The sequence below is a fragment of the Malaya genurostris genome, chromosome 2 (assembly GCF_030247185.1).
Source record: "Malaya genurostris strain Urasoe2022 chromosome 2, Malgen_1.1, whole genome shotgun sequence".
Taxonomy (NCBI): domain Eukaryota; kingdom Metazoa; phylum Arthropoda; class Insecta; order Diptera; family Culicidae; genus Malaya; species Malaya genurostris.
In genome coordinates this window covers 162,315,430-162,327,486 of record NC_080571.1, presented here as the reverse complement: position 1 = coordinate 162,327,486, position 12,057 = coordinate 162,315,430, and the positions used below count along the sequence as shown (strand labels likewise).

The 12,057-nt window shown below is 36.1% G+C and overlaps 1 long non-coding RNA gene across 2 annotated transcripts; it reads left to right on the top strand.

The window, feature by feature from the left end:
- The first annotated feature begins 512 nt into the window (after nucleotides 1–512).
- LOC131431986 (uncharacterized) lies at nucleotides 513–2,347 on the top strand. 2 transcript variants are annotated; one of them, XR_009229768.1, is made up of 4 exons: nucleotides 513–683; nucleotides 738–933; nucleotides 992–1,240; nucleotides 1,297–2,347. It is a non-coding gene; the product is annotated as an uncharacterized LOC131431986 (long non-coding RNA). The 2 variants fall into 2 exon arrangements; XR_009229767.1 differs by having other exon boundaries at nucleotides 515–933.
- The last annotated feature ends 9,710 nt before the right edge of the window (nucleotides 2,348–12,057 follow it).

Here is a 12,057-nt window from a genome sequence, read left to right as displayed (position 1 = left end):
GAAATTTCGTCATTAGTGCACCACTACACGTTCATTAAAATGATTTTTTTTACTAATGACATTTTTAATGACTCGTGCAGGGGCCGCTTTTAGTTGAAACAGTTTAATAAAATTTTTCTAAAACACTCAATTTTGGGTAATTAATTTTTGCAGCTTTATTAACTAAAGTATTCAACATATTCTATTTGAGAAAAATAATAACATACAGAAGTATCCAAAGATTCGGTGCTACTCTCAACCAACATAATCAATATTCTCGTCCATATCACACTTCGTGATTTCAGGCTTTCTCTTTGTATCATCCAGTGATTGTTAAATGTACTCGTATACTTTCCGCATTGACAGGATTTAAAAAAAATTGAACCTTAATCCTATTGAAATAATTAATTTTGAAAAGATGACCCGAAAAATAATATATCTAATATCATGCTACATTGTTACCGACGATACTGACAACACTTTTTCTACCACCCTGCAGTAATCTTGATTTCAATGGGCGATCTAACGTTGGATTTCATATGTAGAGGGCACGTGAGTGAAAGGATGATGTTTTCGATTTCGTGTGTCAAAACGTATTGAAAATTTGTAAACAATGATAAAAATTATTTATTACAATTATTCTAAAAAGATATCTTGACGAAACCTAAAAGTTTAATATAAGAAAAATAGTTTTCTACTATCAGGTATCAAAACGAATACGAATTTAAGTTTTCATCTTGTAGAATTCGTGGCTCCAGTTTTAGTTCACAATAATGATGAAATGCATAGTTCCTGGATGCCGCTCGAAGGAAAATAAATCCAGAGCTAATTTCTATAACGTCCCGTCAACCGGTTACAGCGTGTTCAGAGAAGTGAAAAAGTTTTTGAATTTATCTGAATGTAGAACAGAAAAAATTTGCAGGCGTCATTTCACTGTTAAAGATTTTTATATTCGTAATAATTTTATTATTTGTGAGATACAAGTGTTGTGATAATGTATGTTGCATTTCAGATAATCGTATTGAATTGAAAGATGATGCTATTCCGTCATTAAGAATTCCACAGAGTGGTCCGAAGGTAGATATAGAAGGAGCTTGCTGTGTTTTTCGATGCGAAACAAAAAATAGTAAGAAATTGCGAAAGTTTCCATCACGGAAGGCTATTTTGAATAGATGGTTGCAAACATTAGAAATTGGAGAACATGTTACAACTAAGCTTAAAATTTGTTTGCGGCATTTTACTGTCAACGATTACGTTAAAGGTAATGCAAGTATTTGCAATAATGATGAAATGTATATTTCTAATATAATGTTTTAGTTACGAGGAGATACCTAAAACCAAGCGCTATCCCATCAAAACATATGAAAAAACTTGTCAAATATCCCAAACGATTTCAACGTGCTAAAGTACCGCCTTCACATTTATGGGATCACAACTACTGTGTGTACTATAGAACTCGTCTTACTACGAATCGAGTATGTTACGTTATGGGTTGTTCTTCGAGAGCATGCAAAGGAATTTCTTTACATAAATTTCCAATAAAAAATAATTCACTTTTTAAATCATGGACAAAAGCTTTGCAATGCTCCGTAATGCCAACGAAAAACTCACGTGTTTGCAGTAAGCACTTTCGGAAATCGGATTTTGTTCAACGTAACTTTATTTTCTTTTTATATCAAATCCTTTGTATCGCGAAACCTAATTCTAGGGGGACGAGTTTTGAAAAAAACAGCAATTCCTATCAATAAATCCTCTGCTACAACGATGTACGGAATAAATAGTGTTGAATGTTCTGACCTTTCTTTATGCGATGACAACAGTGTGGAGGATTTGTCCACGTCAAAAATCACTAACTCACCACCCCAGAGTAGCTCTCATGATACCGAGAATAATCTGAAAATGACCATAATAAAAAATTCATCGTGTGAAACCAACGAAATTGTTATTTCACCCGCTGAAGAAGCAACTGCTGACGTCGATGTGCAAGTAGACAATTATTACGGTCACATAGTTCAAGAAACTGTAAAGAATGTTCAAAAAGATAACAGCTTGATTCTTTCCGATCTCCTGCAAACAGACTTTGAGACTAACATTTGGACCGGAATTTCGACACTTGAACAATTAGAAGAGATATGTTTGGCAGTTAAAACTTTAGAAGATAATTTGTATCCCAGAAAATTTAAAATGCATGCAACTGATCGCGTAATTTTGTCTCTGGCCAAGCTCAAGCAAAATATTTCGTATGAAGCATTGGGTACTTTATTTCGTATATCAGGTGTAACAGTATCGAAATATATTTCCCACACAATTCAAATGTTGGCACGTGTCTTGAGACGTTTTGTTTATTGGCCGTCCAGAGAAGAGCTTCTTTGCGTTAGATTGCCAATTGCCGGAATTCCACATGATTTCCACATGGAATTCCGAATGAAAATTTCTCGCCGATTCGGATTCCGGGCTTTTAGTTCTTTTCACTCACCCACATTATCAGATCCGAATGGATTCCGAATGGATTCCGAATCAATTCCGAATCGGCGAGAAATTTTCATTCGGAATTTCATGTGGAAATCATAATGAATTCCGAATCAATTCCAACTCCAGTGCAACAACCGATACCGAATGAACCGGTTCGCCTACAACCGGTTGATTCGGAAATCATTCGGAATTAAGTGAGAAGATGCGGACTGAATTGTCAATTCGTCTTCTTCTTCTTCTTTCCTGATTTTGCACGTTTTCGTGCTGATTTTCAGTTTATTTTTAAACGAAAACATTATATAACTGAATATACAAATTTAAAACTACATGTTTTTCGGATATACAGAACTAGTAAATAAGCAGTTCTTCTTAGAATCCCAATATAAACTATTGAAATTCGCTGGAAATTAACAAAACGGCCTACCTTAGTCAGCATCATCCATTCCTCTAGCTGGAGTGTAGTGAAATGGCTTAAGTCGCTTAAATTTCACACTAACACATTCATAAAATGAGCGAATATTCAATGACATTTATAATGTCACTGTCAATCAGGTTGATCGAGCTGCCAACTCAGGCGAAAATTCTAGCACTGAACCGATCGAGCACTGAAAAATCATGCAGTCGAGTAAGAATTCATTACGCATTCCGTCATTTCGATAATGTGGGCAATTCCAACTCCAGTGCAACAACCGATTCCGAATGAACCGGTTCGCCTACAACCGGTTGATTCGGAAATCATTCGGAATTGAGTGAGAAGATGCGGACTGAATTGTCAATTCGTTTTCTTCTTCTTCTTTTCTGATTTTGCACGTTTTCGTGCTGATTTTCAGTTTATTTTTAAACGAAAACATTATATAACTGAATATACAAATTTAAATCTTCATGTTTTTCGGATATACAGAACTAGTAAATAACCAGTTCTTCTTAGAATCCCAACATAAACTATTGAAATTCGTTGGAAATTAACAAAACGGCCTACTTTAGTCAGCATCATCCATTCCTCTAGCTAGATGTAGTGAAATGGCTTAAGTCGCTTAAATTTACACTAACACATTCATAAAATGAGCGAATATTCAATGACATTTATAATGTCACTGTCAATTAGGTTGATCGAGCAGCCAACTCAGGCGAAAATTCTAGCACTGAACCGATCGAGCACTAAAAAATCATGCAGTCGAGTAAGAATTCATTGCTCATTCCGTCATTTCGATAATGTGGGTTGGAATTGATTCGGAATTCATTATGATTTCCACATGAAATTCCGAATGAAAATTTCTCGCCGATTCGGAATTGATTCGGAATCCATTCGGATCTGATAATGTGGGTTGATGCTGGAATTCATACAGGGCTAAACCTTATTAGGCCAAACACGATGACGACACAAATAAACTGCCGATGAATCAAGTTGATCTTTGACAGCTGCCGTGCTCTTGTTTTGTTTCGTAACTGCATATTAAATGTTGAAAAATGACGAAAAAGTGCCTGATAAAAACGTGTTCCACAGTGAAAAGAACTAAAAGCCCTGTATTCGTTTCCAGTATCAAGGAGCGATATTTGTATAAATCTGTTTAGTGTGAGGCGACTTACAATTTTTGAATTCAAATAATGAACTCTTGAACTGTAAACAAATACACGGCGTCTATTAGAGATGGGCAATTCGCTCCTGAGCTGTTCCAATTAATCGAATCACAAAAGAGAACTGACAGCTCACAGATCTTTTTAAAAGAACCGCAGCTCACCAACTCACTCATTTGCTACCCAGTTCGCCGCATTGTGAGGTGGGAATAAGCTACGAGCTGAACGGATCTTCGGCTCTTGAAGGGCAAGTTCTAAACAAGAAGAAATGTTAGCATCAAGTTTCGTTATTTTTTTCATATCTGTATCTATCCTTTTTTAACGGATTTAATGAGACATTATCAGTAATAAATCTAATCTCTCACGGTGCAAGCAAAACGGTTCACGAAATTAACCATCAGTTGAATCGAAATAAGCTGATCAATCGAATCGATTCATTTTGGTGAGCTGATCGGTTCGGAGCTGCTCACCAATATGAGCTGTTTCGCAAACCTATATATATATATATATATATATATATATATATATATATATATATATATATATATATATATATATATATATATATATATATATATATATATATATATATATATATATATATATATATATATATATATATATGTATATATATATATATATATATATATATATATATATATATATGTATATATATATATATATATATATATATATATATATATATATATATATATATATATATATATATATATATATATATATATATATATATATATATATATAGGTTTGCGAAACAGCTCATATTGGTGAGCAGCTCCGAACCGATCAGCTCATCAAAATGAATCGATTCGATTGATCAGCTTATTTCGATTCAACTGATGGTTAATTTCGTGAACCGTTTTGCTTGCACCGTGAGAGATTAGATTTATAAATATATATATATATATATATATATATATATATATATATATATATATATATATATATATATATATATATATATATATATATATATATATATATATATATATATATATATATATATATATATATATATATATATATATATATATATATATATATATATATATATATATATATATATATATATATATATATATATATATATATATATATATATATATATATATATATATATATATATATATATATATATATATATATATATATATATATATATATATATATATATATATATATATATATATATATATATATATATATATATATATATATATATATATATATATATATATATATATATATATATATATATATATATATATATATATATACGACTAATTGAAATAATATTTCAATGTACTTATCTTTGTTTTATTAGTTGCTGTAAGCATTAGAAATTAGCTGAGGAAAGCTTTCGGTTAGCATTGTAAATAAATAGTAATGATGCAGTTGATGGAATGTATTTTTATTCAGCACCTCACTTTAATAAATATACTGACTTAATAATGAACCGAGCTTCGTACCGTTTCTTTTACTTGTTTGACCATCGCCAGAGGAAACACTCAAATCAGTTGCAAACATCTTCCACTTTGATATGCCATCGTGATCGTTGTCAATTTTGACGAAGGATTTTTGAAATTTGTGCTAACCGGGAATCATCTAGAATCTGCTAAAAAACATACGAGATTGTTTATCATAATTTAAAATGTTTTTTTTAAACCTTACTTTTCTTATAACCGACATCAGTTCATCGATTCGTACCAATTCCTCGCTAACAACGCCTGTTGGCCCATCATCATCAGTAGTACGTTTTTTGACGGCGTTCACTTGTTAAATCAGTTCCTGTTCCTTCATCTCTAGATCAACAAACACTCTGTTCGTTTTGCTGATCATTGAATTAACTTGTTTGTAGAGCATTTGGCTGCGCGCGATTCTTTTACCTTCATCTCTCCAGTTTTACAATACCTCGGTTAAGATTATAGTTATTCTGACTTCGCTTGTGTTTACATATTTTTCACTATAATAAACAGTAACTATAGTGAACTTGTTCTTACCCTTCAGTGTTGCTAGTTTTATAAGAAATTCGTTAAAGTACATTGTCACTCTGACAGTGTATCATGACAATGTACCGCACGATGCAAAATGTGTCCTTGAAAAATTGTCGGAGTACTCCGTATTATAATTTTTATTTGGTATTAGTGTGACTGGCTTAGCGAGCAAAATCAGACTTTTGTCAGATCTTGCAACCTGGCATCGCTGGGAAAACAAGAGTCTGGCAACATTGCAACAACCGTTTCCGGCAGAGAATTTCGCCTAACGCGCCTCTTTTTGTCGGATTCTTGCCATACAATATTGGCAGAACTGTTATGAATCGGTTCTACATTTTTTGCGTTTTGGTTTTATTTTTTCAATAAAAATTACATATAAAAGGTAATTAATTATTGCCCTATATATATGCTAATCATGGAAAATGTTATTGTCAATAACATTGCTTTCTCACTACCAAACATACTCATATATCAATCTTATTTGCTTCGTCTCAAGATTCATCTTTGTATGTACATGCGGGATTGACGAAAATCAGATGAAATCGAATAAAAAAAAAAGAAATAAAAGGTTGAGGAAAATAAACGGCGAGATAAGGTGAAATGTAGCGTCATAAAATGCGCGCAAAATTTTATCTGCTTCAGTTGAACAAACCGTCGCACAAAGCATACCAAGAAAAACGGACACATAGAAACAAGAACTTTTTTCAATGATTGAGCGCAGTGGGTTTACCTCTCGTTATATTGGCTTGTAAAAAAGACTGGACGTAATGGATTTTTGAATCCTTCACACTTTGAATATATGCTAATTCAATCGTTATTGTTAGTGATTACTCTTATACTAGAGCTATAAATCATTAGTAATTATGAATGACTAACATGAAGTTATATGTATATGTATTGAATAACTTGCTAACCATGTATATGCCTGAGCTTAGTTGCAAGCATGGATTCTTCTTCAAAAGAACGATTGAAGACAAGAAATCATTCAAGTATTTGCGATATCTTTGCCAGTAGTTCACCAAGCTCTTCCCGCCGATGAGATAGAATTTACGTAAAAGTATTTACATAAAAGTATTTATTCATAATAATTGAAAAACCAATGAATTCCAATAAGTTTTCCATGCTGACTGGTTGGAAGCTGACTCTCAATTTTTATCACATTATTTGTATCACAGGTTAATGAACGATTATACTTGGCTTGCATTCATTTCATTCAGTAGCTTGTCAATGATGAAGTTATAGTTTTACTATAAAAATTGCTACAGTCTAAAATAATACCCGTTATACGATATTACACAGCCAAGCTTTATCGCTTCAGCAACATCAATGCATTGAACTCAACAGAATTGGACATTATTAGCATTATAAATGACAGTTACCTAGAAAATAAACGATACCCATTTTATTGTATTCAACTCGTTTTTATTTCAACACCAAACCCAATTGTTATATCCTGCCTAATATTATATAACCTTGCTACCTGTACATATATCATCATACTATTACTTGCCTTGTATACTTGAAATGTGTCCACCAGACTGTAAGATATTCTTGAAATGTTGCTATCAAACCACGCGCACAAGGCGCGGAAGAAATTAATCAAATGTGTTAAATAAAGAGTATTAAAACCAATTTAGCTGTTGTGAGCACTTTCTTCTCGGCCGTCACAACAGTTCTGGCGACGAGGATGCAGATTTCGGATCAAGTTCTTGGCGAGGGCAGCAGCCGAAATGCTGGTACAGTTGCGGTAGTTCCACCATCATCTTTTGCGACAAGCGTAAGTTGAAGTGGATGCGGTGGGTGGAGCGGCTCGAAACCGCTTTCCACATCTACGGAATTGCGGATGAGCAAATGAGAAAAAACTTTCTGCTACATTACATGGGGTCCGATACTTACGATGTCATTTGCGACAAGGTTGCTCCGGAATCCCCAAGAGCGAAAACGTGCCAGCAAATTGTTTCGACGTTGGATGATTACTTCAGCCCTCAGCCACTCGAAATCAGTGAAAATTTTCGATTCAAGTGCCGGCGTCAAGGCGACAAAGACGCTGTTTCTGCCAACGAAACTATCGACGAGTATTTGGTGGCCCTGCGGAGGATAGCTGTTACGTGCAATTTCGGTGCGTATCTGGAAACGGCATTGCGGAACCAACTGGTATTCGGAATCAAGCGAAACGATATTCGAAGCCGGTTGCTGGAGAGACGGGATCTGACCTTGGCGACAGCCCGTGACATAGCCGTTAGCATGGAACTATCACGGAAAGGGGGAGCTGAAATCGAAGGCGGCTCAACCAGACAGGAGGTACATGCTGTACATAATCCGACAGGTAGAAAAGAAAAATACACAAACAATAAAACGAATGAAACTGCGGGTAAACAATGCCCGATTGCTGCGAGTTGTTTTCGTTGTGGAGATAAATCTCACCTCGCGAATACGTGTAAACACAAACAAACTGTGTGTTCCTATTGCAAAATTAAAGGACTTCTCGCGAAAGTTTGCTTAAAGAAGTGCGCCACCGTGAAAACTAATTCGAATTCGACGAATAAGTCAAATGCAGTTCAAACGAACTATGTTGACAATTGCGGCGAAAGCCAAAGTTCCGGGAGTGAAAAAACTAGGGAAGTTTGTACGGTCGAATCGTCGCGTTGCAAAAAGTTTTTACTGGACTTATCAGTGAACGGAAAGAATATTCGATTCGAAGTTGATACGGGTTCGCCGGTTGCTATTATCAATTCGGAAAATCTGAAAAGATTGTTTCCAAGAGTGCGGTTGCGTAAATGTGATACGAATTTAGTTAGCTATTGCTATACCAGTATTAATGTACTCGGTATTTTCGACGCGAGTGTTAATTACGGGGGAAAAACAATGAATTTGCCATTGTATGTTGTGCATTCTGAAAAGCACCCCTTGCTCGGCCGGGAATGGGTGAAAGAGATGCCGGTGGATTGGAACAAAGTTTTCCAGAACTCGAACGTGATAAATACAATTGCTGCTACTTCCCCTCCGTGTCGCGATGCTGCTATGAAGGTGTTACTGGACAAGTACCCGGAAGTATTTGATGCCTCTATAGGGAGGATTTCGAATATTCAAGCTAACCTACCCTTGAAGAAAAACGCTCGACCAGTGTTTCTGAAGGCACGGAAGATACCGTTCAATACACTCAAATAAAAATTCACGTTCGATTCACTTGAAAAATCACGTAGAATGGTTTCAAATGTCAAATTGAATATTTTACGTGACGAAAATGAATGTTATACGAGCATTCCCTAAAATGAATAGAGTCATCACATAAAGTTCACGTGAATTGACCAAACGTCAAACAATCTACGTGAATTTTCAGTGTGAAAAACTCGATTTTGAAAATGGCAAGCAGTGGCCCTCGAAGTGTAAGTAGTGTAAATATTTGTGAGAAAAGTTATTTAATTACAATTTTTTTACTCCATCGACCGGACCATACTAGTATGAAAGTTTCCATATGTTCAACTGGACCGAGTGCCTGCGTGAGTCCGGAAGTTTACCCGTTCCTGCCGAATGCTTCAAACAGACCGTCGGTATGAAGCTAGAGACACTGGAACCATGTAATGCGACTTCAACCTGCATCGGTAGTGTTGTGGGAGTTCTTGGATCTCGACTTCGGCTTCGGTTAGATGGCAGTGACAACGATTTCTGGAGGCTTGTCGATTTGAGATACCATGACGTTATTAGTTGCTTTTTAAGCCATTGGAATTATATGACAATTTTCTGAAATAAATGTTTTATATTTCATGGCATTTTTCATTTTATAGATTTATATCAAAATCTGAAATCTCCCTTTCGACTTTATCCAATATATAAAATAGTAATTTTCTGGTATCTAAATTTGATATGAACTGATAGATAAATGCAATATGAACAGTGCATTACATTTTACCTATAAAACACGTAACTTTTACTGGATTATGCATTAAACAGCTTTTAAATGCCAGTCCATTAAAACCTACGTGAAAAGTGGGGTGGAAAATATTCACATAACTTTTCACGTAACTATAATATGATTATTATTTTGAGTGTATGATTAAATCAGTTGAGGATGAATTAGACAAGCTGATTGCCGAAGGTGTGCTAACTAAAGTCAATTCTAGTAATTGGGCGACACCTATCGTTCCGGTGAAAAAGTCGCACAATAGAGTGAGAATTTGTGGCGACTATAAACATACCGTTAACCCAAACCTCGTAATAGACAAACATCCCTTGCCTACTATGGATGAGTTGTTTGCTTCACTTGCTGGTGGGAAAAAGTTCAGCAAGATTGATCTTGTTCAAGCATACCTGCAGCTTGAAGTTGCTCCGGAGGATCGTGAAATACTCATCGTGGCCTTTACCGGCCAAAACGTTTGATGTACGGTGTTGCGTCGGCTCCAGCTATCTGGCAGCGACAAATGGAATCCACATTGCAAGGAATTGAAGGCGTGAGTGTATTCCTGGATGATATTAAAATTACGGGTGAGAATGATGAAGTTCACCTACGTCGATTGGAAGAAGTACTTCGACGACTGCACGGATGCGGAATACGAGTGAACAAGGACAAATGCGAGTTCTTTGCCGATAAGATTGAATACTGCGGATACTTGATCGATAAAGACGGTATCCACAAAATACGGAAAAAGGTGGAGGCGATTCAACAGATGCCCAGACCGAAGAACAGAGATGAAGTTCGATCGTTCGTGGGATTTGTGAATTATTACGGACGGTTCTTTCAGAACCTGAGTACGGTTCTATATCCGCTGAACAATTTGCTAAAAAATGATGTGCCTTTCAAGTGGACGAAACAATGCGAAGATTCCTTCAAGAAAGTGAAAGATCAGATGCAGTCTGACAGTTACCTTGTTCATTACTCACCTGAGTTACCACTGTTGCTCGCTACGGATGCTTCGCCCTACGGAGTAGGAGCTGTACTAAGTCATGTGTATCCTGATGGTTCGGAACGACCAATTCAATTTGCGTCACAGACTCTTAATCGTGTACAACAGAACTACATGCAAGTGGACAAAGAGGCGTATGCTGTTATCTTCGGGGTGAAGAAATTCTTCCAATACATTTACGGACGGAAGTTTACATTGCTTACCGATAATCAAGCGATTTCAAAAATCTTCGGAGAGCATAAAGGATTGCCGGTCATGTCTGCACTAAGAATGCAACATTATGCTACGTACTTGCAAAGTTTTGATTACGAAATTCGATTTCGTAAGTCAACCAATCATGCGAATGCCGATGCCATGTCAAGAATCCCATTGACAGTAACCGATCCCGAAAACGAGATTGAAGAATCAGATGCGATTGAGTTGAGCCAAATTGATACCTTACCCTTAACTGCTGCTGAGTTGGGTCAAGCCACTGCTGAGGACCAACTAGTTCAAAAATTGATTCAAGGAATCAAACACGGCCAACTGGTGGAATCCAAGGATCGTTTTGGATTAGAGCAGAATGAGTTCTCCCTGCAAAAAGGATGCTTGATACGGGGAATTCGAGTGTACGTGCCTGCTAGTCTTCGGAAACGTGTTCTGGAAGAATTACATTCTACTAATTTCGGGGCAACCCGTACTAAGTCACTAGCACGAGGATACTGCTGGTGGCCGGGGTTAGACCGAGGTATAGAGGAAATTGTTGCAAACTGCCCCGACTGTCAGTCGGTACGTGCTGAACCTGCTAAAATGAACTTGCATTGCTGGGAAACACCTAGTAAACCGTTTCAAAGAGTTCATGTCGACTTTGCTGGTCCATTCATTAATACTTATTTCTTCATTTACGTCGACGCGTTCAGTAAGTGGCCGGAAGTTCAAACATGCCGATCCATTACAGCTGAAAACACCGTCAATATGTGTCGTGAGATCTTCAGTAAATTCGGTATTCCGTCAGTGCTGGTGAGAGACCATGGTGTGCAATTTACGTCGGAGGTTTTTCAGCGATTCCTCAAGATGAATGGTATAGTACACAAAATGGGTGCACCATACCATCCGGCCACGAACGGCCAAGTTGA